At 34.0% G+C, this 26147-nt stretch overlaps 1 long non-coding RNA gene across 8 annotated transcripts in view; it reads left to right on the forward strand.

Annotated features, from left to right (window-relative positions):
* LOC140604740 (uncharacterized) overlaps positions 1 to 26147 on the forward strand; it is a 357291-nt gene that overhangs the window by 144626 nt on the left and 186518 nt on the right. The window lies entirely within an intron of this gene.

Genomic DNA, 26147 nt, shown 5'->3' on the forward strand with positions numbered 1-26147 from the left:
TCTGTATTATAATACTAGAAGTTTGAACTTTAAGTGAATTTGGTTAAAACAGGATTGAACAACATAACTATCTGCCCCAGATACAAAGTCATTTATATTTTAAAGAATTCCAGGCAATTTGGTCTGTTTCATTGTTGCTGCAAACATTCACTTTTAGTTTCGAATAGGCTTTGGTATCCATTTTAGTTGAAAATAGTAGCTTCACTAGTTTATTTAGGGAAAATTCACTGGTAATTCCACAATTTGTGTGTCTACTTTTGGTTTTATGATTAGGTACAACTTAATCAAAGATTAGGACTGATCAAAACTGTAAGGAATGCTTAATGTCTAAAAGCAAAAACACTACCTCTCTGTACCCCATTTTTACCCCAGTCCAACTTGGAACTCTACTTTAAAAAAAAATTTTTTTTAATTTAAATTCAAGTTAGTTAACATATAGTGTAGTATTGGTTTCAGGAGTAGAATTTAGTGAATCACTTGCATATAACACCCAGTGCTCATCTCAACAAGTGCCCTCCTTACTATGCATCACTTATCTAGCCCAAACCCCCACCTACCTCCCCTCTAGCAACCTTCAATTTGTTCTCTATAGCTAGGAGTCTCATGATTTGTCTCCCTTTTCATTCATCAGTCAATGTACATTTGGGCTTTTTCCATAATTTAACTATTATTGATAGTGCTGCTATAAGCTTTGGGAATGCATATACCCCTTTGAATTAGCATTATTTTAATCCTTTGGATAAATAAGTGCAACTGCTATAGTATAGTTCAAATTTTAACTTCTTGAGTAATCTCCATACTGTTTTCCAGAGTAGCTGCATTATTTGCATTCCAACAACAATGCAAAAGAGTTTCCCCTTCTCCATAAACTCTCTAACATCTGTTGTTTCCTGAGTTGTTAATTTTAGCCATTCTTATCGGTATGAGGTGGTATCTCATTGTGGTTTTGATTTGTACTTCCTTGATGATGAGTGATGTTGAGCATCTTTTCATGTGTCTGTTAGCTACCTGAATGTCTTCTTTGGATGTGTCTACTCATGTCTTCTGCCCATTCCTTAACTGCATTGTTTTTTGGGTATTGAGTTTAATAAGTTCTTCATATATATATATATATATATATATATATATATGTGTATATATATATATACACATATATATAAAGCTATTTATATATATTTATATATATATAAATATTTTATTTATTTATTCATGAGAGACACAGAGAGAGAGGCAGAGACATAGGCAGAGGGAGAAGCAGGCTCCCTGTAGGAAGTTCGATGTGGGACTTGATCCTAGGACTCCAGGATCATGACCTAAGCCAAAGGCAGATGCCCAACCACCAAGCCACCCAGGTGCCCCAAGTTCTTTATATATTTTGGATACTAAACCTTTATCTGATATGTCATTTGCATATATCTTCTCCCATTTTGTTGGTAGCTTAAAGCTTTATTGATCATTTCTTTCACTCTATGGAAGCTTTTTATTTTGATGAAGTACCAATAGTTCATTTTTGCTTTTGTTTCCCTTGCCTCCAGAGATGTGTCTAGTAAGAAGTTACTGTGGCCAAGGTTAAAAAGGTTGTTGCCTGTGTTCTTCTCTAGGATTTTGATGGTTTTAGTCTTACATTTAGATCTTTCATCTATTTTGAGTTTATTTTTCTGTATGGTATAAGAAAGTGGTCCAGTTTCAAATATCAGAGAGGTGACAGAACATGAGAGACTCCTAACTCTGGGAAACGAACAAGGGGTGGTGGAAAGAGAGGTGGGCGGGGGGTTGGGGTGACTGGATGATGGGCACTGAGGGGAGCACTTGATGGGATGAGCACTGGGTGATATGCTATATGTTGGCAAATTGAACTCCAATAAAAAAAGATAATTAAAAAAAAAGGTGTAATGAAGACATATGAAAAAATAAAGATCTCAATAAAGGTAAATACATGGGTAATTATAAAAGCTAGTATTATTGTAACAATGGTTTGTAATTCTACTTTTTGTTTTGTACATGATTTTTTACAGTAATACATTAAAAAAATTAAATGTCAAAAAAAAAAAAAAAAGAAAGTGGCCCAGTTTCATTCTTCTGCATGTCGCTGTCCGGTTTTCCCAACACCATTTGCTGAAGATACTGTCTTTTCTTCCATTAGCTATTATTTCCTGCTTCGTCAAAGATTAATTGGCCATTGCTGGGATCTCAATTCTGTTCCATTGATCTATGTGTCTATTTTTGCCAGTGCCATACTGTTTTGATGATTACGGATTTTTAATGCAGCTTGAAATCTGGAATTGTGATGCTTTTCTTTTTAAACATTATTTTGGCTTTTCAGAGTTTTTCTGGTTCCATACAAATTTTAGAATTGTTATAGTTTTGTGAAATATGCTGTTGTTACTGATAGGGATTGCACTAAAAGTGTAGATTGCTTTGGTTAGTACAGACATTTTAACAATATTTGTTCTTCCCATCCAAGAGCATGGAATGTTTTTCCATTTCTTTGTGTTTTCTTCAATTTCATTCATGAATGTTCTATCATTTCCAGCATATATATCTTTTACCTCTTTGGTTAGGTTTATTCCTAGGTATCTTATGATTTTTGTTGCAGTTGTAAATGGGACCAATTCCTTGATTTCTCTTTCTGCTGCTTTATTATTGGTGTAGAGAAATGCAGCAGATCTCTTTACATTGATTTTATATCTTGTGACTTTGCTGAATTCATGTAACAGTTCTAGCAATTTTTTGGTGGAGTCTTTTGGATTTTCCTACATAGAGTATTATATCATCTGCAAAGAGTGAAAGTTTGACATCTTCCTTGCTGATTTGGATGCCTTTTATTCCTTTTTCTTGTCTGATTACTGAAGATAGGACTTCTAGTATTATGTTGAACAACACTGATGAGAGTGGACATCCTTGCTGTGTTCCTGACCTTAGTGGAAAAGCTCTGTTTTTCCCCATTGAGTATGACGTTAGCCTTAGATCTTTTGTATATGGCCTTTATGATGTGGAAGATGTTCATTCTATCCCTACTTTCTTGAGGGATTTTATCAAGAAAGGATGCTGTATTTTGTCAAATGTGTTTTCTGCATCTATTGAAAAGTTCATATGGTTTTTATCCTTTCTTTTAATAATGTGGTGTATCACGTTGATTGATTTGTGGATATTGAAACACCCTTACAGCCCAGGAATAAATACCACTTGATGGTGAATGATCTTTTTAATGTATTGTTGGATTTGATTAACTAGTATCATGTTGAGATTACTTGCATCAGAGTTCATCAGGGATTTTGGTCTATAATTCTTTTTAGTATTATCTTTGTCTGGCTTTGAAATCAAAGTAATGCTGGCTTCATAGAATGAGCTTAGAAGTTTTCCTTCCATTTCTATTTTTTGGAACAGCTTCAGAAGAATAGGTATAAATTCTTTAAGTTTTAGGTAGAATTTTCCTGGGAAGCCATCCGACCTTTGACTCTTGTTTGTTGGGAGATTTTGATTACAAATCCAATTTCTTGGCTGGTTTTGGGTCTGTTCAAATTTTCTATTTCTTCTTGTTTCAGTTTTGATAGTTTATATGTCTCTAGAGATTTATCCATTTCCTCTAGATTGCCCAATTTGTTGGCATATCAATGCTCATAATATTCTCTTGTAATTGTTTGTATTTCTGTGGTGTTGATTGTGATCTCTTCTCTTTCATTCATGATTTTATTTATTTGTATCCTTTCTCTTTTCTTTTTGACAAGTCTGGCTAGGGTTTATCAGTTTTGTTGATTCTTTTAAAGAACCAGCTCCTAGTTTCGTGGATCTGTTCTATTGTTTTGTTTTTTTAAAATTTCTGTATCATTTATTTCTGCTCTCATCTTAATTATTTCTTAATTATCTGTTCTTTCTCCAGATCCTTTGGGTATAAGGTGAGGTTGTATATTTGAGACTTTTCGTGCTTCTTGAGGAAGGCCTATATTGCTATATATTTCCCTTTTATGGCTACCTTTGCTATGTCCCAGAGGTTTTGGACTATGTTTTCATTTTCATTTTCTTCCTTGTATTTTATTTCCTCTTTAATTTCCTGCTTCATTTTCCATTGATTCTTTAGTAGGATGTTCTTTTTTTTTAAGATTTTATTTATTTATTCATGAGAGACACAGAGAGAGGCAGAGACATAGGCAGAGGGAGAAGCAGGCTCCTTGTGGGGAGCCCTATGTAGGACTTGATCCCAGGACCCTGGAATCATGACCTGAATCAAAGGCTGATGCTCAACTACTGAGCCATCCAGGTGCCCCAGCAGGGTGTTCTTTAGCCTCCATGTATTTGCTTGGGTGGGTCTTGTTTTTTTGTTGTTGTTTTTTTTTATTTTATTCATTCTGATACCCTATGTCTTTTGATTGGAGCATTGAGTCCATTTACATTCAGAGTAATTACTGATAGGTATGAATTTAGTGCCATTGTATTACCTGTAAACATGCTGTTCCTGTAAATTGCTCCTGTGTCTTTCTAGTCTTTGTTGCTTTTGGTTTTTCTTTCCTGCTCAAAGGGTCTTCTTTAGTATTTCTTGCAGAGCTGGTTTAGTGTTCACAAACTTCTTTAGTTTTTGCTTGTCTTAGAAACTCTTTATTATATCTCCTTTTATTCTGAATGACAGCCTTGTTGGATAATATTCTTAGCTGCATATTTTTCCCATTTAGCATGTTGAATATTTTTCTCGCTGCTGAGTTTCTGTGGACAGGTCTTCTGCTAAACTTAATTGTCTACTCTTGTAGTTTAAGGACCTTTTGTCTTTAGCAGCTTTCAGGATTCTCTCTTTATCTTGGTATTTTGCAGGTTTCACTATGCTATGTCTTGGTGTTGACCTGTTTTTGTTGATTTTGAGGGAGAGTTCTCTGTGCCTCTTAGACTTGAATGCCTGTTTATTTCTCCAGATTAGGATGTTCTTAGCTATAATAGACCTTCTGCTCATTTTTCCTATTCTTTTTCTTCTGGGACTCCTCTATTATAGGGATATTATTGTGCTTTATGGAATTGTTGAGTTAAGTGTATATTCATGCTCTAATAGTTTTGATTCCCTTTTCTTTTCAGCTTCATTTTTCCCATAATATTATCTTCTCTATCATCTATTTGACCCTCTACTTCTTCTGTCCTCTTTGTGATTACATCCATGCAGTTGTTTTTTTTTTTTTTTTAATCTGAGTTATAACTTTTTAAAAATTTTGTCCTGACTAGTTTTTAGGTCTTTTATCTGTGCAGCCAGGTTTTGTCTGGTGTCTTCTATGCTTTTTTTCAAGTCTAGCTAGTATTCTTATGACTATTATTCTAAAATCTTGTTCAGATATATTTCTTATATCTGTTTTAAGCAAATCTCTGGTTGCGATTTCTTCTTGATCTTTCTTTTGGGGATAATTCCTCCATCTTGTCACTTTCTCCAGGTTTCTGTTTCTTGTGTATAGTTATGCAAGATGGTTAGGTTCCCTGCTCCTGAGAGTAATACTATGTTAAAAAGGAGTCAGACACTGCTCAGGGCCTGGCACTTCAGGAAGTATTTTTGGTATGTGCTGTGTGTACTCTGCAGTTGTGTTTTGGGAAACTCTATAATCAGTAGACTTGGTATATTGGAGAGCCTGTCTTGGACTTCTGAGGAAGAGGCACAGTGTGCTGGCTCACTGTCAGACCTGTCTTTGTAAAGATGCCCCTGCCTTTCAGAGGGGGCAGGGTTTGGTATATGTGACTCCAGCCTCCAGTTAGAGACCCTGTATTTCTCTCTGAATTTGACTGTGCTTGGGTGGGTGTGGGGGTTGGTTGTGGAAGATGACATTATCCAGTTATCTTGTGCCGGGGGATGGAAACTTGCAGCTTCCACTGTTTAGGACGCCCTCAGAGAAAAGCAAACAATCTCTCTCCTCTATTCCAGGCTTTTATAAGATCCCTGCACTTAACGTGTCTGTGTCTGACCATTGGCACACATGGTGCTACAGTTCTCCTGTGTTTTATCATAGACTGATGGCAAGGATTCAAAACTCAAAAATCTTAAAGGGCCTGGCAAGGCAATGTGTGAGCCATTCTACCCTCTTAGTGGAGAGCCTTGCTGCTGGTGCACCCAGCATGGTTCTGTCCTGGAAAATTAGTCTCACAGTGTGCACACAGTGGCTGGAGCCTATTGTGATACACAGCAAAAAGCTAGATCAGGTTTTGTGCCCTCCGTGAATGCCTCTCTCCCCTGCTCCTGAATGGTTGCTCAATGGCCCCCTGCAGGTCCTTTGTCCTTAGAAAGGCAAAATACCCTCTTCCAAATGTACTCCAGGAAGGAGAATAATCTCTCCCAGTGCAACCCAGGGGATCCCTTCTCCACAGTGAATTGTGCAAGTCCTACATGCTGCTCTCTTCAGCTTTCTCCCTCTCTCTTGAATTTGCTCTGCGGAAAAAGTTCCCTCCTTTTTGTGGCACCCTGGCTTTCTTTCCCCCAATTCATGGCTCTGAATCTCACATCTGCCATGTTCTCTCCCTCCAGTTGTTCAGATTGTTTTCTTAATCCTCTGATTTCCTGGTTGTTCAAAAATGATTTCATGTTCATCTAGCTGTGTATGAGAGACGAGGCAAGCTCAGGGTTTCCCTACTACTCTGCCATCTTAACTCCTCCTTGTCTGGAACTCTACTCTTGATTATGACCGAATAAGAAAATTAAATTGTGAGGGTGAAGTATCAAGCTGTAGCTATCAGTGGCTTACTATTTTCTTCTGAAAGTCTGTCTTTTACAGACACTAATGAATTGATCTGCTATTTGCAGCAGTGGGAGCAGAAAATAATTAAAACAATCCCATAGTTCTCAACCTTCAAAAAAAAAAGGAATTGATCCAGTTAGTTTAACTGTTCTTTTTTCAGTCTCATACTTACTGAAGAGAAGAATTAGTACCTATAAATAGCAATGATTCCTATAATAAGTAGGTCTATAAACTAGAAGGGTGAATGACTACTCATCCAGAAGCCAAGGTATCATTTGAGGTGGCTTCAACTTCAAATAATAAAAATGCTTGATTCATATGAGCATTTGAATTATCTCTTTCTACAGAAAATCTATAGATAGGGCAGACTCCAGGTTGTCTATATCAAAACTCTGGTTGTCTTTGCTCTACAATTCTCTTAGTTTCAGTTACTTCCATTGCTTAGCTTTAATACCATATTGGTGGAAATACATTTCCAGAAATGTCCAGTTTTAGCAGTTGCAGAAATCACATACAGAAATGTCCATGTCCTGAAAAAATAGGAATAAATTGTTCTTTGTGTCTGTTAAGCAGAGGTGAGGACTGTTTCTGAGGAGCTCTTTTATAGCAAACTTTCCTCATTCCCTGTTAGCTGGGTCTGAATTATTTGACCTCTCCTAAACTACTCACTGTAAAGGGAAATGACATTTCATTTGACATTGATAGATATTGAAAATGGAAGCATCATGATTATTATAGAATATCACCTGTGTATGGTAACAATACATGTAGAAAAAAGTATGTCAAACTTTTTAGAGTGGTATGATAAAAGCTTTGTCTTTTTAAAAGTAGCATAATTCCTAATGGTTTGATTCTACTTTCTATTTGGAGCCTTAAAAACAACTTTTTAGGGGCACCTGGGTGGCTTAGCTGGTTAAGTATCTGCTTTTGGTTCAGATCATGATCTCAGGGTCCTGGGATCCAGTCCTGTATCAGCCTCCCTGCTCAGTGGGGAGTCTGCTTCTTCCTCTACCCCCACCCCCTGCTCATGCTCTCTTTCTCTTTCAGATAAAAAACAAAAACAAAAAACCTTCTTTCATATATTTCCTTTGAGTTTTTTCTAATAAAGTTTTTATAGACCTCATACCCCTTAGCTTTATATTTTTACTTACAATTGTCTCTATCAACATAAATGTTGATAATGTATCTTTTCTTTAAAATGAAAAACTAAAAATCTGCTTTTGAATTTCCTGTATTTTAAAAATTGCTTCTTACAAGGGCACTGGGGTGACTTAGTCAGTTAAACATCTGGCTCTTGATTTTTGCTCAGGTCACGATCTCAGGGCTGTGAGATCAACTCCCACGTTGGGCTCTGCACTCAGGATGGAATCTAGTTGGATTCATTCTCCCTCTGTCTCTCCCTCTGCTGACATGCATTCACACTTTGTCTCTAAATAAGTAAATTATTAAAAACACTTTGCTTCTACAGTGTTTGAAGAATAAAACTTGACTTGTTTAGTCAAATTTCTTAGATTATTTTATGTGTTTTAAATTATTTTGAATAACATGGTTTTAATTTGCATAGTATTTTATATTATAATTTTGAAATTATGCATAATTCTTATTGAGATGTAGTTGATATGTATTATATTAGTTTCAGATGTACATAATGATTCAATATCTGTATTTATTATGAAGCGACCACCACATTAAGTTTAGTTATCATCTCCATACATAGTTACAAAAAATTTTGTTCATTTGATGAGAAACTTTAAAATTCTCTTAGCAACTCTCAAATATGCATATAGACTAATTAGCTGTAGTGGTCATGCTATACATCTCATCTCCATGACTTATTTATTTTATAACTGGAAGTTTGTACTTTGGCTCCATTCACCCATTACATGTACCCCAACCTCCCTGCCTCTGCAACACCAGTTTGTTCTCTCCATGTGTGAGCTTTGTTTTATTGTTTGTTTTATTGTACACATAACTAGTGAGATCATAAAGTATTTGCCTTCTCTCTCTGACTTATTTCACTAAGCATTATGTTGTACACCTGAAACTAAGATAAGGGCCCCTTAAGTTTCATTCATGTTGTCACAAATGGCAAAATCTCCTTTTTTATGGCACAGTAATCTTCCACTAGCCATATATACCATATTATTTTATCCATTCAACTGTCAGTGGGCACTTAAGTTGTTTTCATATCTTGACTATTGTAGATAATGCCACAATGAACATGGGTGTTCATGCTTCTTTTTTCTGTTAGTGTTTGTATTTCCTTCAAAGAAATACTCAGAAATGGAATTGCTGGATCATTTGGTAATTCTATTTTTAATATTTTTTTTTTGGAAACTCTACAACATTTTCATAGTACTTGCAACAAGTTATCTACCCCCACCAACTACATGAAATGTGTCCTTTTTCTCCCTATCCTTGTCAACATTATTATTTCTTTCTGATAATAGCCATTCTGACAAGTGATATCTCATTGTGGTTTTGATTTGCATTACACTGATGATTAGTGTTGTTGAGCTTCTTTTCATAGGTCTGTTGGCCATCTGTATGTCTTCTTTGGAAAAATGTCTGTTAAGATACTGTGAGCATTTTTAATATTCAGTTTTGTTTTTTGCTATTGAATTGTATGAGTTCTTTGTATGGTCTGGATATTAACTTTTTATCAGATATGCGATATGAAAATACTCTCTTCCATTCAGTAGATTGCCATTTCATTTTGTTGATGGTTTTCTTTGCTGTGCTGAAGTTTTTAGTTTGATATAGTTTTGCTCATTTATTTTTGCTTTTGTTGTTTTTTGCTTTTGGTGTCAAATCCAAAAAAATCATTTCCAGGGACCAGTGTGATGTTGCTTACTGCCTATGTTTTCTTTGAGGAGTTTTATGATTTCTGGTACTACATTCAAAACGTAAAGCCATTTTGAAATAGTGGTGCAGTTAACATTCTTTTGCATGTGGCTGTCCAATTTTTCCAACATTTATTGAAGAGACAGTTTTTCCTCATTGTATATTCTTGACTCTTTTGTGATAAATTAATTAGCTATATATTCATGGTTAATTTCTATGTCCTCTGTTCTGTTCCATTGACCTATGTGTCCATTTTTATACCAATATCACACTGCTCTGATTACTATAGCTATATAATATAGTTTGAAATCGAGAAGCATGGTACCTCTGGCTTCATTCTTCTTTCTCAAGCTTGCTTTGTCTACTTGAGATCTTTTATAATCTGATCAAAATGTTAGGATTATTTTATCTACATGTGAAAAACGCCATTGAAATTTTGGTAGGGATTGCATTGACTCTGTACATTACTTTTGATGGGATAGATATTTTGACAATGTTTAATTATTCCAGTCCATGAGCATGGAATATCTTTCTTCTTATTTATGACTCCTTCAGTTTCTTTTATTGATGTCTGATAGTTTTAGTGTCCAGATCTTTCACTTCCTTGGTTAAATTTCTTCCTATTATTTTATCCTTTCAGATGATTTATAAATGGAGTGTATTTTTTAAATTTCTCTTCCTGATAGATTTTTTATTAGTATATAGAAATGCAACAGATTTCTGTATATTGATTTTGTCCTATTGATCCTGCAACTTTACTAAATTCTTTATTAGTTCTAACAGTTTTTATGTTTTTCTATATAAAATATTATGCCATCTGCAAAGAGTGATAGTTTTACTTCTATCTAATTTGAATGTCATTTATTTACTTATTTGTGCCTACTTTCTCTAGGTAGGAATTCCAATACTATGTAGAATAGAAATTATGGGGGTAGATATTCTTCTCTTGTTCCTAATTTTAGAGGAAAAGCTTTCAGCTTTTCACCATTGATTGTAATGTTAGCTGTGAGCTTGCCATATACAGTCCTTATTATGTTGAGGTACATTTTCTCTACCCTATTTATGGATAATTTTTTATCATAAAGGGATATTAAATTTTGTCAAATTCTCTTTATGCATCTATTGAGATGATTGTTTTATTTTTATCCTTCATTTGTTAATAGAGTGTATCACATTCATTGATTTACAGATATTGAACCATTTTTGTATCCCTGAAATAAATCCCACTTGATCATAGTGTATGGTCCTTTTAATGTTTTGTTGAATTCACTTTACTAATATTTTGTTGAGGATTTTTGCATCTATGGTCATCAAGGGTATTGACCTGTAATTTAATTTAATTTTCTTTTTTCTTTTCTTTTCTCTCCTTTTCTTTCCTTTCCTTTTCTTTTTTTTCTTTTTTTCCATTTTTTCCTTCCTTCCAACCTTCCTTCTTTCCCTCCTTTCCCTCCTTCCTTTCCTCCTTCCCTCCTTCCTTTTTTGTGTGGCGTCTTTGTATAGTTTTGGTTTGGAAGTGTTCCCTGCTCTTCTCTTTTTTGGAAGGCTTGAGAAGGACTGGTATCAATTCTTTTTCGAATGTTTGGTAGAACTCACCAGGGAAGCTGTCTGGTCCTGGATTTTTATTTCTATGGAAATGTTTGATCACTGATTCAATATTCATACTAGTAATTATTCTGTTTAGATTTTTTTTATTTCTTTATGATTCAGTCTTGGTAGCTTGGATGTTTCTAGGAATTTATCCATTTCTTTTTGCTTGTCCAACTTCTTGTCATAAATTATTCTTAGTAGTCTCTCTTTTTTTTTTTTTTTTTCTTTTTTTAGTAGTCTCTTTTTGATCCTTTAAGCTTCTCTGGTATCATTTGTAACATCTCTTTCATTTCTGATTTTATTTATTTGAGGTCTCTTTTGGCAGCTGAGGCATGTCTAACTTAATGTTTGTCAGTTTTGATTATCTTTTCAAAGAATCAGCTCTTGGTTTTATTGTCTTTTATTACTCTTATTTTTTTATTTCTATTTTATTTATATCTGCTCTAGTCTTGTTCACATCCTTCTACTCAGTTGGGGGTGTTTCTGTTCTTTTTCTAGTTCCTTGAGATGTAAAGTTAGTTTACTTGAAATTTTTCTAAGTTTCTTGAGGACCTATCCTGGAGAATGTTCCATGTGCACTTGAGAGGAGTGTATATTATATTGCCTTTGCATAGAATGTTCTGTATATACCTGTTACGTTCATCTCATTTAATGTGCCATTTAGGGTTGATGTTTCCTTATTGTTTTTCTTTGGAGTATTAAAGTTCCCTGCTAGTTTTGTATTGATATTTGTTCCTTTATGAAATCACACATAATTTGATGGAACTCTTTCTTGTATTTCTTTAGTACTTTCCCTTTAGAGAGATCACTGGCACTGCAGAGTGCCATTTTTCCTGCTTAATAAATCTAAAAGTTGAAGCAGCTTGAATCATGATTCATTTCTTATACCTAGGAAATGAATGCTAGGTCATAAGATTTAGTCTTGCCTACATTTATAAAAGACAAGATGGAAAGAGTTTTTCAGTAGTGCTATGCAAACTTTGTGTTATGGATTGAATTTATGTGATAACCCCACCCCCACCCCCAAACAGACAAATTCATATGCTGAAGCTCTAACTCCAAAATGTGATGGGATCTGAAGGTAGGGCTTTTGGAGTTAATTAGAATCAGTGAGGTCATGAGGCAATAAATATCTGTTGTTTAGGCTCCCTTACCTCCATCTATGGCATTTTGTTATAGCGGCCTGGACTAAGACACTGGTCTATAGGCAGTGATGTAATATGTTAAGTTTGTTAGCAGCATGTGATAAGATAAATGATGAATCTAGAATAAATATTTAGTTTACTACATTTGTTGAACAGAGTATAGATCCATTAATATAGTATAGGCCTCACAGGGCCAACTGACAGTCAAGAGAGCTGTATCTTCCATGATACATAGTGTTTTAAGGCTAGTTTGTAAGTTGTAATTCAAAAGTATATAAAATCCAGGATCTACTTATTTCAACAAAAGATAATTGTAATTGAAGTGTAACTTTACAGGTTAAAATACTTGAGCTAGTTACTGATGAAGAATTGAAAATGAATTTTAGAGTATAGAATCACTTGCTTCAATTTAGATAAACATTAAAGACGAATATGCTTAGTTTACCAAAACTGCTTTAAAATCTCTTCTTCTACTCCTGTTTGCATATCTTAATGAGACTGCTTTTATGTCTAAGTATTATTAAGATAGTTTAGATATACATTTAATGCTAAATAACATTTATTTATTTTTAAAAGATTTTATTTATTTATTTACAGAGAGAGAGAGAGAGAGAGAGAGAGCACAAGCAGGGGGAGGGGCAGAGGGATAGAGAGAACAGGCTCCTCACTTGAGCAGGGAGACCAATGTGGGGATCAATCCCAGAACCCTGGGATCATGAACAGAGCTAAAGGTGGATGCTTAACTGACCAAGCCACCCAGGTACCCCAATAACTACATTTAGTAAGCCAATGAGGAAGAGACAAAACCATTTGACACATTAACAAGTATATTGATAGATAAAAGTACCAAGTGTGTTTATAGTTATTTAATATGGGGAATCATTATTTCAAGCATAACTTTTTCTACAAGTAAGATTGTGGAGTGAAAAGAATTATAACATATATGGATGTTATAATTGTTTTGTTTTTCCTGTACTTTATTCTCCTATGATATATTTTATTATATTTGTAGCATTTCCTTTATGTGTCTCTATGCATTGTCTTAATTATTCATTTTTGATGTTAATAGAATACTGATATATAGTAGATTAGAAAGAAAACAACTCTGATCCTTTATCTCAAAATATTTTGAGAAGCACTGCCTTAAGGAACAGGTTATCTCTAATCTAGTTTTATACCGGTTTGGTATGTATTAAAGATGCATATGCCTATTAAAGAAAATTAAGCTTTAAATTTAAAGGAAATAAGAAATAGCCATATAGGTTGTATCTGTGAAGATCTCTGGAAAAAATTACTCATTCCTGTCTGGAAAATACTAATCGTGAGGCCCAGCATCCCAAATTTTTCTTTGTAAATCTGCTGGGTGTGAGGAAAGAAAGGCAAATAAGCACATTATAACATAGACTTATAACAGAGATGTGGATGAATTTAGGGGCACTGATATAGAGAATATGTATATGAGGAGAGTAAGCAAGCCTATAGTCAGGACAGAGAGAAACAAAAGGGAAAACAGAAAACAATGGTGAGTGCCAAGGAAAAATAATTAACTTTTCCTCCACCCTGTTGAGAAGATCTTGGCATCCTATGTGTCTTGGATAGAAAGTAGGCTACAGAAGCAGTAACTACTTCTTAAAGTGTGATTTCCCAAGGCAGGCAAGTTTTTAAAAACACATTAAGTGAGGTAGGAAAATGGTGCCAGAAAGAGCAGACAAGAGTGAAGAAAGGCCAAGTGGCAAGAATGCTGGCAGCCTTAATAGGTCAGGAAAGTGAATGAATCCTCAGATAAAACAATTCTAAGATAGTGAAAATAAGTCCATTTATTTGCCATTTGTAGAGATAATATAATAATATTTTAGGAGAGCTCCTTTGTGAGACAAAATTGACAGACGTATACAAAATTGCTCACAGACATATACAAAATTGCTTTCTAAAGGTTATTTTACTTAATCCACATGCCAGTCCTATGAGTTGTGATATCATCTCCATTTTATTAATAAGGAAACTGGATCTTGGAGGTTTGTGGCTGTTAGATGCTTGTTATTCTGCTTCAACAATTATGATATTTCTTTGCGTTTGGGTTGAGTTCTTTTTTTTTTTTTTTTTTTTTGGGTTGAGTTCTTATTCCATATTTCAGACACCACCACAAGTTTGGCATGTAGGGAAGGAGATCTGCATTAAGACCACATCCTGAAAGTAATTTCCCTGGAACATTACATACGCAATTTAACAAATATAAGTTCTATACATTTTGGAAGCAAGGAAATGGGTAAAGGTAAGGGACAGATGCAGATTTTTTAAAAAATTAGACATATTAGACTGTTTCCAAGCAGTGTTTTGAATGTGTTCTACCTAACTTCCATTCATCCCAAAAAGTCTTTTAAATTAATACATTTCTCAGAAGAAAAATTGGAAGAAATGAAAACACATTAATTTCCTTGAGCTGTGACCCTTTATACAGAGGATAGTATGCATAAATATAGTTAACCCTGCACTTTGTTGGACTTCCAATATTAGAACTGGAGGTCTACTCTTATCTTCTGTTCTTATGATGTATATCATGGATCAGGACTGTCTTTCTTCCTGAGTTCAGGTTGGACTTCAAGATCTCAGGATTTGGCACACCAGAATGCCATTACCTGTCAATGGATTATAGTTGATATAGGAGACGATCCCTTTTTGGCATCCATGTGTCAAGGGAAATCCCACACAAGGCTTTATTCTCAGTTGTATATTTGTATATTTGTTTACTATAAAGTTGGTAAAGTATTATATAAATATGGAGCAGAATGTTGTCGTAATAAATACAATGTCAGGGGGCACCTGGGTGCCTCAGTGGGGTAGGTGACCAGCTCTTGATTTCAACTCAGGTCATGATCTCTGGGTCCTGGGATCGAGCCCAATGTCGGGATCCCTACTCAGCAGAGAGTCTGCTCTGTTCCAGGATTCTTCCTCTCATTCTGCCCCTCCCCACTTCTCTCTAAAATAAACAATCTTATAAATGAATGAATGAAATAATTAATGAATGAATTAATTAATGAATGAATGTTAGTTGCCTTAAACATTTGTCAAAGCTATTCCATCTACAGGAAGTCTACAACCAAAAAAATTTTTTTATAACTTCCTTAGGCTTTGAGCATGTTGCTTTCAAATTTTCCGTAGTGAACTTTGTTTAGCTTTTGAGCTCTGACAAGAATAAAGCCTCAAGTGGAACAAGGAAGAGGAGAAAACTTTAGTTAAACAAAATATTGACAAATAGTGCTGGCCCCTAAGAAAAAAGGAAAAAGAGAGTAGGAAAAAGTGATTTTTTTTCCAGTTTTGCTTCATTTGCAAATTGTAAATCACTCAAATCATTGATATGGAAATATCTACACTTTTATTATCTGCCTTGCTGCCTTTTCTGCTTTTTAGACCCTTAATGGCAAGTAAATGTTTATGTCTTATGAAAAATAGAGAATACGGATTATATAAAGAGTGTCAAATCCTCAGGGGGAACATGTTATATTGCCAATTTTATAAGGCACTACTAAATTGCTGAGAGAAGAAAATTACATTTGGATCAGTGTAAACTAATGTTGAATGAATAATTATACCTATGACTTTTCATATATTGTCTAGAGAACCTGCAGAACACATTTTTTTCCTTAAAGGATTTATTTATTTATTTATTTATTTATTTATTTGAGAGAGAGAGAGACAGAGAGAGAGAGACAGAGAGAGAGAAAAGAGCACCAGAGAGCAAAGCAGGGGGAACAACAGAGGGAGAGGGAGAAGCAGCTTCCCCTCTGAGCAGGGAGCCAGATGAGGGGCTAGAGGTGGGGGGGCCCTATCCCAGCATCTCGGGATCCTGACCTGACCACCCAGGTGCCCCACATAACACATTTCTTAACGCCAAAACCCTTTAGTTTGTTTTCATTGAAAAACAGAAGCTATCGGACTTGCCATGCTGCTCTGAAGGCTAATAACTAGCTTTATCGGAAACCATGCGGAACATATATATCCCTGCTGCTAAAGTGTGGTCACTGAAATGTGGTCAGGGAATCAAAAACAAGCACCTTCAGACAGATCACATCACCAGCCTGGACTCTCAAGTATTCAGTTTGTGGATGATCTCAATTCACTGTTTCTCTTTCCTTAAGCTTTTATGCATAGACCATACCCCCAGAAGGAAGGCAGTATACCAGATTTTGTATAGTGGGTAGTCCCAATTTAGCATTTTGTGAAATAGTGGTTTATCAATGTGGTACAAATAAGATTTCTGGTTAGTGTGCATTTCTGATTATTTGTGCAGCAGTCTCCCTGCTGCAAAGTCATATGAGATCACTGATGTACACTGTTTCTGGCATTTAGAGTGGTACTCTTTGTACATTTTAAATAAAATTTGCAGTGAACAAAGACACTGCTATCTGTCATGCTTATGTAATTTAGATTTCTACGACCAGTCCTTTATAAAATGTGGCTTATTGCACATATTATAAAGCTGAAAATGTGAGTCATTCCTTATCTGGAATGGAATGAGATTCAAAACCCTTTCTTCCAATTCAGAAGGTCCAGAACAGGGGATCCCTGGGTGGCTCAGTGGTTTAGCACCTGCCTTTGGCCCAAGGCATGATCCTGGAGTCCTGGGATAGAGTCCCACATCGGGCTCCTGCATGGACCCTATTCTCCCTCTGCCTGTGTCTCTGCCTCTCTCTCTCTGTGTCTCTCATGAATAAATAAATAAAATCTTAAAAAAAAAAAAAAAAGGTCCAGAACATAGGCTATTTACCTTAAGGCCAATTATAGTCTTAATTAAAATTAGTTTTGCATATTAACTTCTACCATAGTCAGTATCAGAGTTGTAGTAAGCTGTCAATTAAAAAAATGTATCATAAGTAAGTAGTTTTTTGATCTACTGCTAATTGTATGACACATACTTTGAGTCTATACAGTTTATATTTTGATTGATCTTCTTAAATTAATTTTTGGTCAGTTTTGGCCATGTTACTGTTCTTAGCTAATTCTTTTTAACATTCAGTTCAATCAAAGCAATTTGATCAGAAATTAGAAATAAATTCAACCAAATTTACTACAACTGGCTCTTTTCTGCTGACATTTCTATAGCAACAGGATTGAAATAGTGATTGTAAAGCACAGGCTGAATTAATTGTAGTTATGAATAAAATTAGGATGTGTTTGGTATGATTAGTAGAATTTTCAAAACAGATAAACTTGATTGAAAACAAAAATCTTATAGTTTCTTACAAGGGAAAGCAATTTTTGGTCTGTTTACTGATCAATAAGCCTGGTCTCCTTAAATACTTCTGTTCCTATAGCAATATATTTCAAAAGATACTCACATTGAACCATTACTTAAAAAATAGGAATTGAACATGCACTATGTGCTAGGTACTATTTACATCAGAGACTAAAACATAAAAAAATATACTCTCATAGAGTTTTATTATTGGAAGGACACAATCAGGTACATGTGAAAAATATATACCATCATGATAAATGCTAGGAGTTGAAATAAAGTAGGGAAGTGATGGCATTAGGAGGAGAGGAGTTGTAACGATTCATAGGGTGGCCAGAGAAAGTCTCATTGAAAAGGTTACTACTGAAACAAGCTCCTGAGGGAACAATGTATCTGAAGGAAAAGCTTCCAGGCAGCAACAGCAAATGAAACTGAGGTGGTTTCCTACTAAGAAACAGAAAGGTGATCAACCTCTCCTGGATGGAACAGAGGAAATAGGAGGAGGTATCAGAGGTCAGTGTCAAAGTTTTGAAGTGAGGGTGAGTGAGAGAAGCAACAGATCATCTGAGCACATAGGGAGGGTCTAGATGGTGCCATGAAGATTTTTACTTTTATCTGAAAGATATGGAGACTCATTGAAAGGTTTGAACTCCAGAGTGAAGGGATCCTGTATTTTTACGGTATCCCTCTCACTGCTCAGTTAGAAAGTTTTTGCAATAATTTTAGGAGAAAGAAGATAGTATCGTGGGCTAGGATGGTGAGTTGAAAGTAGTGAGAAATAATCTGACTCTGGGCATACGTTTTAAAAAAAATTAATGTAAAGTTCACATAACATAAAATCGACCATTTTAAGATGTGAAATTCAGGGCGATTTAGTACATTCACCTCTCCCTAAGTCATTTTCAGGATTCCCGAAGGAAACTCTATATGCATTAAATGATCACTTTTTCTAATCTACTTCCTCTTTAGACCCTAGCACCACTAATCTGCTTTTTGCCTCTATGAATTTCCCTATTCTGGACTTGTGATATAAATGGAATAATACAATATATGGCTTTCTTTTTGGCCTGGATTCCTTGACATACTGTTTTGAGGTTCACCCATGTTGTAGTATTTATCAATACATCATTACCTCTTTTTCTTCTTTTTTTTTCAGAGAGAGAGAGCAAGAAAGAGAGCAAGAGTGGGGGGGAGGGGCAAAGAAAGAGAGAATCTTAAGCAGGCTCCACGCTGAGCACAGAGCCACATGTGTGGCTCAGTCTTACCACCCTGAGATCATGATGTAAGTCAAAATCAAGTCAGATGCTTAACCAACTGAATCACCCAGGCACTTCCATCATTTCTTTTCATAGCTGAATAACATTCCATTGTATGAATAAACCACATTTCATTTAACCATTTATCAATTGATGGACAATGCATTATTTCTGCTCTCTAGCGATTGTGTAGGGTGCTCTGGATACATTTTAAAAATCGAGCAAACAGGGCCTGTTAAAAGACTGGATAAACCTCTATAATATTTAAATAGTTTAGATAAGCCTCTTAAGTGATACGTAGTTTAATACACAATTAGTATTTAATGAAATTCTACTGAACTTAGTGATAAATATTAAAATACTCTTGAGGTTTCTTCTTTAATAGCAAAGAAGCAGAATGTAACTTTAGGAAACATTTTTTTCCTGCTAATATATAATATAGTACACTATATGATGAAAAACCAGCATGTATCAGCAAATCATGTATCAGTTAAAGATCCGAAGAAACTAATACTAAAACAAATCACATAGACTACATTATTTGCTACTGAACAAAACTACAGCCTTGCTAATAAGTTTAAATTAATGGGGATTTAGTAGATTCTGTTTCAGTAATGAAACACTAAAAGCTTTTTTTTCCCCCAGCCCCTAAAGCAAAAGTGTTTTGAGGAAAATTTGATTTCAAGAGTAAATAAGTTGTTAATGAATGAAAACAAAACAATGCTTTAGACAAAAAAACTTGTGTAAACGAAACCACTATCAGAATTGCACCTTTGAATAGAATTTTTAAAAAGATATTCTGCAGAGGTAGTAGCACTACAAATGAATTTCAATCACTGCATCAATCATAAGCAAGAAGTTGAAGCAAAGAAGTAGAAGTCAGAAATGCTACTATATGTCTCCACTATGGTAATTTTTTAAAAGCAATTCTTCAACCTCTGGTAGGCTATTCATAACAATTTTAATCAGCTGGGAATGATCAAAACTTCACTGCTTTTTTTTCCTATAAAATACTTGTATAGAAAAAAATAAAATACTTGCATAGATTTTATTGCTACTGTATAAAATGTATTTTATTTTTATATATTGATTTTGTACCAAGAAACCTGATATTGCAGAAATTATTGGGAGATTTTATTTTTTATTTTTTCCACAGATACTTTCATCATATGAAAATAATAAAACCTATATTTGATTCTTTCCAGCTGTTGCAAAACTGTATTCATTTTTCTTTCCTTACTGAGCTGACTAGAACACTTAGTACAATGTCAGATAAAATATGTTATAGAAGTCGGCCTTGTCCTGTCTCTCATATTGGAGTGGATATTATCTTCTTTTCCTACTAAGCTTTTTGTTTGCTGTAGATTGATCAATTTATAGAAGTTTCATTTGGTTCATAGTTTAAATTTTTTTATGAATAATTTTTTTTTCACGTTTGAGGTGATCAAAAGGTCTTTAACTTCTTTAATGTGGTGAACTTCATTTTTTCTAACGTAAGATTAACCTCTTATTTCTGGGATAGATTTATTAATGTTTTGTGAATAGCTGAGTCTATTTGCTCATATATGGTTTGGTGAAGTTTGCGTCTCTGTTTATGAGTGATATAGACATGCTATTTTCCATTTTTTCCACTGTCTTTGTCAGATGTGGATACCAAGTCAAACTTAACAGTCCTGTAAAATGACATGGGTAGTGTTTCTGTATTTGTCTACTCAGAAGTACTTATTTAAAATTAAAATAAAAAAATTAAATTAAATTAAAATGATTCCTTAGATGTTCAGTAAAACTCATCTGTATAAATGGGTTGGTCATCTTCTATATTAAGGATTAAATTTTTTTTTTTTAATTTTATTTATTTATGATAGTCACATAGAGAGAGAGAGAGAGAGGCAGAGACACAGGCAGAGGGAGAAGCAGGCTCCATGCACCGGGAGCCCGATGTGGGATTCGATCCCGGGTCTCCAGGATCGCGCCCTGGGCCAAAGGCAGGCGCCAAACCGCTGCGCCACCCAGGGATCCCTAAGGATTAAATTTTAAATGCTTGCTTATTTCATCAAGTTCCCATCTTTCAGAGTTTTATTTTAAATTATTCTTTTTCAATATGTTATATGGCAGGGGACCCCTGGGTGCCTCAGCAGTTTAGTGCTGCCTTGAGCCCAGGGCCTGATCCTGGAGACCTGAGATCGAGTCCCACATCGGGCTCCCTGCATGGAGCCTGCTTCTCCCTCTGTCTGTGTCTCTGCCTCTCTATGTATCTCTCATGAATAAATAAACAAAATCTTTAAAAAAATATGTTACATGGCATTTTTAGATTATTTTCAATGAGCGAATATGTCAAGAGTATTTATTCTACTATCAGAAATGGAAGTTCTGTCTCCTCCATGTTAATAGTATCTACTCTTACTCTCGTCTTACACAGAGATTTCTGCTTTGGAGTGGCAGGAAAGATTCCTGTATGGGGAAACAGTATTTTTTTCTACTTAGCTTTCCTTTTGAGTCAAGAAAGAAAATAGATAGCCATCTAGAGGCTATGTATTATGTTTATGTAATCATTCATTTTTATGCATCAAGCATGTGTTGATAATCTAATTATACACAGGTGTTAAAGACCTGTATGATGAATTATAAATAATTCAAGTCTACATAAACTTGTAGTAAAACGAGAAAATGCCAACATTAAACTTTAGAAGTAAGAAATCCCAGTTAAAATCCCAGTTAAAATTGTAGTATAAAGCTTCCACACGTAATTTTCCATTCCAACATCTAAAATTGGCAACAAACATCATTCCAACATCTAAAATTGGCAACAAACATACAAGCAATACAACAATAATAAAGTAATAACATTAATACACACATACAGACACCCACACATCCTACCTGGTATGAACCTTAGCATGCATAGAATACATAGGAAGAATCAGGAATATTTTGGACTGAGACAATAGAGTCTAACCCTTTTTTTTACCCTCAGAGCTAAACTGGGGGGAGGGTATCACGAAAAATTTTAATAATCTTCAGTAGTATTCTCAAATATAAAACATATATATGCCACAGAAAAGAAAAAAGAACTTAGGATGAAAAAGATGAATGAGGAACTCATCAGTCCCATGGACAAAACGGAATTCCCACAAATATTCTGAACTAAATAATAACTATAAAAACTGAATGTAATGACATGGAGCTCAAACATGAATTATAAACTTAGAAATGAGACAAAGAGGTATCACAAATCTTAGGAAATAGCTGAGGCATTTTCTCAAAACTAATCAATAAATTATCAAAAGCAAGGAACAAAAAATCCTGAATTTCTGGCACAGAGAAAAAGTTTAAATTAATCAATGAAAAGTCAAAGTAATGAGGATAGGGGATGGGTTAAATACAATGGGGATTAAGGAGTGCACTTGTGATGAGCACTCAGGTGTTGTATGGAAGGGTTGAATTTTTAAATTGTACACCTGAAACTAATATTACACTGTATGTTAACTAATTGGAATTTAAATAAGAACTTTTAAAAAAAGTTAAGAATTAGATGATTCTAATCATTAAAAGAGTTTTTAAAGACAATTCAGCATAGAATACATAGCTCCTATGATTCAAAGAATTTAATCAAAAGGGGGCACCTGGGTGGCTCAGTTGGTTAAATGCCTGACGTTGGCTCAGGTTCTGATCTCAGGTTCCTTTGATGAGCCCTGCATTGGGCTCCCTGCTTTGGGGGGAGTCTGCTTTTCCTTCTCCCTCTGCCCCTCCTCCACTCATTCTCTCTCTCACACACACACACATAAATAAATAAAATTTTTTTAAAAAGAATTCAATGAAAAATTTACTAATTTACTAAAATTACTAATACATATAATTAAAAGAATTTCTCTGTAGTATAGAATCTGTAGAAGAGTGCACTATGTGTGTATGCATGTGAGCACACCTATGACTATATATATATAATAATATATATAATATATTATAATAATATATTATATATAATAATATATATTATATGTAATATATAATAATATATATGACTATATATGTATAATACATATATAATACATATACATAGACATACATGTCATATATACATATACATATACGTATATGTGTGTGTGTGTGTGTGTGTGTATATATTGCATAGAGAAATTAAATTGCAAAAAGAAAAGCTTTCGACTGTCATTAGTCTTTCCATAGCAGCAACCCATGACAGAAGACAATAGGTCAAATTCTGCAATGTTTTACAGGAAAGAAAATGTTACTAAAGAGTATCATATCTAACCAAGTATTCTTTTATGGATAAAAGAGACAGGCAAGCCTTCTTAAGTATGAAAGAACTTAAGCAATACATCATCAACTAACTTCCATTAAGGAAAGAAACAGTGTATATGTTAAAATTTAATTGATGAAATAATTCAACAAATAGTGTAGTGAGTCCTTACAGAGAACTTAGGAGTAGTAGACATCTTTATCCAGTAGATTATTAGTGACTGCTGAAATCTAGAATTTCCATAAGAAAATGTGAAACAGGTGACAGATATAAATATTATACATTTTGTTTACAAAAATAAGCAGAGTGGAAGTGAGAACTATGAGATTTCCAAAGTTTTTAATCTGTGGATCAGGTAATATATAAAATTAAAACATATAATTAAAAATAATAACTGGAACTAATAACAACAAACTTGTAAGCTCAAGAACAGGTTAAAATGAAAATAATATAATAAGGTATGAGTTATTCCTGCTGTATTTTCTAAAGTTTTTGAAATAAGCTTGTTACTTTCATTGGAATAAAAGAAAAAGATTTAAAAAACTAATAAGGACTCAAGTCCCTTGTTTAGTTACTATTTATTTCTAACCTTGGAAGAATCTTTTTAAGAGAGTATTTTTTATGATAAAGAAATGTATGTTTGAGTTTCAGCTCTGTTTTAGTGAGGTATTCTGTTTTACTTGAGATTTTCTCTGACTACATTTAAATAAGCCCAACTTAACAGTTATTTAAAAAACATAAATTATATGATCACATTTTAAAAATTGCTTTTTTATTTTCTGATTCATCATTTCTTCTAGTTATGTGTTTGTGTCTGAGTCATAATATAGTTTGAGAAACAGAATTCATGTCAACCCAATGGAAGAGCATGAATATTGGGGACAAGTTGCAAAGATGTTTGAAGAGCTAAAAGACAAGTAAAAGGCCATTAAAGAAATCTATAGATTAGCAATACCAAGAAGCCAGTACCATCCTTTGGCTGGAGATGATAGAAGTGATGGTACCTCAGCCCCAAAGCTAGGGTTTCCACAATTTGAGTGGAATTGAAAGTAAACAAAACCACAGATTGAGGGACTATTCAGGGTAAACTGAGAAATCCAGCTACTGCCAAGAAGTAGCTCAAAGCAGAAAAAAAAAAAAAAAAAAAGGCGAACTGCCTCACTTCTGTTTCCCAGTCTAAGTTCTATCAGTTTCTCAAAATAGCAAAACCTAACCAGAACTCAATGATCAGAATGATGAATATGCAGAGGAAGGACAAGGAATAGTTCTGGGAGAAAACGTGCAAGTGGCTGGTATATTTGCAGAGAAAGATACTTGGGTTGACAGCTTATTTCTTAAAAGTGGTTATTTTTAAATGTTGGACCTTCGGATGATTTTTAATTTTTCTTATTTTTATTGTATGTGAGTTAAAAGAAATTGCTGTATACTAATTCTTAAACTCAGTATTTGAATTTTGGTAAATGAGGAAAAAGACATATTTAAAGAAAAATATACCACAGTGGAAAGATAATTAGAATATTTGGAGAAGAGGAGCACAGTGATATTGCTACCATAGTTTACACAATTTACAAAGTCAAAAGAGCTTGGTGAGTAGATTGTGACACATATAGAGATTTTCCTACCAAGAAGTTTGAGCTTTTCAGTTCTTATCAGAACATTCTAAAAAGTTTGTAAGTTAGAAAGAAACACAATTACAGACATATTTTATATCTACAGCCCTGATGGCACCTAAGGAATATAGTGGAAGAAAGCAACATTTTATAAAATGTTTCCCAAGTTCAAGTAAAAGGTAAAGAACAGAATATTATAGGGTATTTACATCACATGTATGAGTTAGCAATAATGCTGTAAACTTGTTAATGATGGTTGATAGGTGATCAACCTAGTCCTGGAAAAGATATTTATATTGTGTTTAGGTTAATACTTTCTCTATTTGATGTAACAAAGATGATGTCATTGGTATAAAGACCAATGAAAAATTTTAGAGATTTGATAGTTCATTATAGTTGGCAAAAATCTCATATATAAACTGTTAAATTAACTGAGATCTAAAACTAATTAGCCAATGTTTCCTTGTTAACTCTTACAAAATTTAACAGTTCAATTTTCAAGTATTATTTAATGCCTAGTGTGTACATTGGTAAAAAGCACTGAAAAGAAAACATAATGAAGTATATGTAATGTTTACTTTAATAAGGTTAAATGGAAGGTATAACACACATTTAATATTAGATTTGGCAATAATATCAGATTGTAAAAAATGAAGAGCAAATTTTGAATGTATGGATTGATTAGGTGTCAAATAAAAAGCTCCAATAATTGGGAGACTAAAAAGAAATGGAGTAGTTTGATAAAACTTTGTGAAGTAAAGAAATCTGAGGATCTTCTTAGAGTTTTATGTCATTTTTTCATAACTATCATTATTTCATTATTCCTGGATGACTGTTTTTAGTATTTCTGCATCTCGTTGATATAGAATTATTTATTAACCAATGAAATGCTTGTGTCTGATTTTCTTTAGTTCACAAAGACCAGCAATAATTATAATCAAAATGTAATCCAAGTGCCACATTTGTTTCTTTGGATTAGTTTCTTTCATTTTGCTTTCAATGAAAATATATTCATTAGCACATTGAAGCACTCATATCTAAATTTAGATTTATTAAACCCACTGGATATGAATATCTTTGAAATATTTCAAAGGCATTGTAACTATTAATTGCTGAAATACCATATCTGTATCATGGCAGATAATGATTTGTTTTTCAAAGAAACTCTTTAGCATAGTATATGATGTATTTGTTCATTTATCAGTGTATGTGAAGAAAGTTCCCAAGAATATAGTGAGCCCATAATACCATAAAAGCACTTAACCATTCTGATTTGAGGTTTTAAAAAGAAGAACATAGGATTCAGTTGGTTGGTTTTGCCTAAAATGTAATGACAAGTTACATTCAGTTTTAATTTAAGAAACTTCAATCTTGAAATGTGAAAAACATGTTTGTTGCTTCCTACCTTTGTCAGGGTGATTGATGAAAATTATGTATGTATCCCTTTTTTCATTAATCATTTAATGGTGCTTATTTACTTTTTTATCTACTGGTTAAAAACCAATTTTCCTTGGGTTAC

Source organism: Canis lupus, chromosome 15 (assembly GCF_048164855.1).
Source record: "Canis lupus baileyi chromosome 15, mCanLup2.hap1, whole genome shotgun sequence".
Taxonomy (NCBI): domain Eukaryota; kingdom Metazoa; phylum Chordata; class Mammalia; order Carnivora; family Canidae; genus Canis; species Canis lupus.